At 32.8% G+C, this 3,250-nt stretch overlaps 1 long non-coding RNA gene across 1 annotated transcript; it reads left to right on the forward strand.

Annotated features, from left to right (window-relative positions):
• Positions 1-357: 357 nt before the first annotated feature.
• LOC139487854 (uncharacterized) lies at positions 358-2,461 on the forward strand. The gene is made up of 3 exons (XR_011655885.1): positions 358-932; positions 1,212-1,433; positions 1,682-2,461. It is a non-coding gene; the product is annotated as an uncharacterized lncRNA (long non-coding RNA).
• The last annotated feature ends 789 nt before the right edge of the window (positions 2,462-3,250 follow it).

Here is a 3,250-nt window from a genome sequence, read left to right on the forward strand (position 1 = left end):
ACAATGCATCAGGTAACGTCAATTCATATCAAAGACAAAGAATGATTAAAAGTGAAATATTGGTATTGTGTTCCTTAAGGTTCCTATATTTTACTAGACTAATCAAAGTCTCACGACAACAAGACCGGAAAAAGGAAGTAGATTTCTGCGTTCTACGCAGATCCGGAAATTAAAAAACACGACAAAAAAAAATTTGAACGATTTTGAGTTCATTAGTACAATGAAAAATTGGGGAAATTTTCCCGATTTTTTTTTTTTTTTTTTTTTTTTATTGAATTTTCTACTGTAATAGGGGACTTCATCCCCATATTAAAAGGCTATGAAAGGATTACAAGGTTTATTGACCAGATTCCTACAAATTTGCTCAGCGGGCTGATAAAGGCACCTTTATTAACTGCTTCCGGAATGTTATCGCATGCCTTTCCGTTATTGTCCGTGGGGTTTATCACATGCAACTTCGGGTATTTCCGTATTTCCGGAAAGTTGTTTGTAAACATGGCAGACGACACGGACACTGCTGCTTTTGTTCAATCGTTGAAAAACGATAATACAGTTAGAAAAACTGCTAGTGACATGAGACTTTTCAACAAATGGTTGAGATGCAATAACGAGATGAGGTTAGCGGAAGAAATTCCTGTTACGGAACTTGATAAATGTTTGGCTCGTTTCTTCATGACAGTTAAAAAAGACGACGAGTCAAACTATGAACCTCAATCTGTCAGGTCAATGCAGAGCAGCATTTCAAGATATCTAACAGAGAAATGTGCAATAAATATAATGGTTGACAAAGAATTTCACCACTCTAGAGATGTGATGTCTGCCAAACTGAAACAGCTTAAATCCATAGGAATGGGAGCCAAAAAAAAGGAAAGCAGACCCCTTCACAGCTGAAGAAGTTAATTTACTATACGAAAAAGAGCTGCTTGGTGCAGGTAACAATTCTTTGCATAATTATTATTTTTGTTATTGATATTTAAAGTAGCTTTGTCTTGTTATTTGACTATTTTTGACGTCACATTTTTCTCTAAAAAATAAACACATTGTCAGTGATATGATCATGATGTATTAAAAAAATGATTTGACAATAACTTGAATTATCTTCACCTGATTTTGTACAGTCGTAAGAATGTATATTATTTTAACCTCATTCTATACACAAGTCTTAAATCAAATATTTTTTACTCAAACAAATTCCTTAAATTTATTTGCAGGAAATCCTCAATCTCTAGTAAGAACAGTATGGATGAATAACACTCTACATTTTGGTTTGCGCTCCCGGGAAAAGCACACAACTTTGAGATGGGGAGACATTCAAATGAAGGCAACAACTGATGGTCAGCAGTATCTAGAACATACAGAAAGGATAACCAAAACAAGAAATGGTGTTAACTTAGATACACGTGCCTTTCAAGCCAAGCTGTTTGCTGACATAGGTAATGTTTCAGGAAAAGTTTTATAGGGGGACAAGATTCAAAATAAGTATTTCATTTTTAATTGAATTACGAGCAAAACATAAAATGTAGTATACATGTAGTGTAAATATGTATTAAACAAGATATCAAAATATTGCCATCACAAAATAACAGCCAGATATTACAAGTGTAGCTATATATATATTATATTGTAAACATGTGTATAATAATGACATTTTTCAATATTGAACTGGTTTATCTTCTTTCAGGTAATCCTAGATGTCCTATACAGACATATAAACAGTTTCTTAGAAGAAGACCAGAAGATATGGTTGCAGATGATTGTCCCTTTTATTTGGGGTTTTCCAGGCAAATTAAGGATGACGGTGTCTCGTTTTCAAGACAAGCTTTATGAAAGAACACGTTAAGTTCTTTTGTTAAAAAAAATGTGTGAAGACGGTGGTATTCAGGGTTGAAAAAACTAATCATAGTGTCAGAAAAACTACTATCACTGCCTTGGTACATGAGGACATACCAGATACACGCATAATGCAGCTGAGTGGACATAAAAATGTTCAATCCATAAACTCCTATAGCTCAGTATCAATTGAACAACAGAAGGAAATGTCTAATATTTTGAGTAAAATTGGTACAGGGAAAATAACTTCGTATAAAACCCAAGGCCTTTGGATGATAACAACAATGATATACCATCAGATGATGATGCAGAACTTTTGTCTGCTTCCCCAGAAGCCGAACTTTCTTTTGTATTGAAAGACATTTCAAATTTTGAATCTAATTCTAAACCAGTTTCAGCAACAACAACTACAGTAATAAATGAAATGCCAGAAATAGTACATGAAAATCACAAAGGAAAAGCAATGCATATGTTCGCAGGGGCAACTATTACAGGAAATGTGACAATTAATTTTTTTAACTAAGAACATTAATATCATGAATATACAAGTCATGTAATTGTTTGCATACATTTATGTCACCCTGATGCTTGTTATATCGTTTAATAACAACAATTAAAGTTCAGAAATTTGTATTTAGTTAATTATAAATTATCAAAGAAAAACAAAATTTTAATGGTTTTTGTCTGTATTTCTTCTGTTGAAGAATATGATAAAAAGATAATTACATGTCATTTTTCATATCATACCCTTTATCGGCCCTCGGTCATGATATCATCCCTCGAGTCTGCGGCTCTTGGGCTGATATCATGACCTAGGGCCTATAAAGGGAATGATGCGGCTCTTGGGCTGATATCATGACCTAGGGCCGATAAAGGGTATGATATGAAAAATGCCATGTAATAATCTATACATATATTCATTTATTTTTCTTTGTGAATAATACTTTCGCTGTTAAGTCTGTTTTTGGTGATCTCCATACTCATACATCCCATCATTGTGGTACTGGTGTATGATAATTTTTGTATGCTTGTCTATATTTTTTGCTAATATGATTTGTAAATTTGCCTTTTTATGTTTCTTTGATACATTTGACGTGGTTCTGCACTTATCCATACCGTCATTTTGTTATTCTGCTATGGTAATTTTTTGTATTTTTTGCTTTCAATTTAGCTATTGTACTTTGTCTACATGGGTTTTTGTGCTTCTTTTATGTATAGTTTTGTTTGTATATTTTTGATTACAGTGATTAAGATTATAATACAATGTTGACTGTTGTACACCTATTTTGACATTTTTACCTATTATGTCTGTTTTTTCCCAACACATTGTTGTCAATATAATTGAATTTGAAACGACTGTCATACTAGCTATAAAACCAAGTTCAATCATGTACCAAGTTAGGAATATGACAGTTGTTAT

Source organism: Mytilus edulis, chromosome 9 (genome assembly GCF_963676685.1).
Source record: "Mytilus edulis chromosome 9, xbMytEdul2.2, whole genome shotgun sequence".
NCBI classification, from domain to species: domain Eukaryota; kingdom Metazoa; phylum Mollusca; class Bivalvia; order Mytilida; family Mytilidae; genus Mytilus; species Mytilus edulis.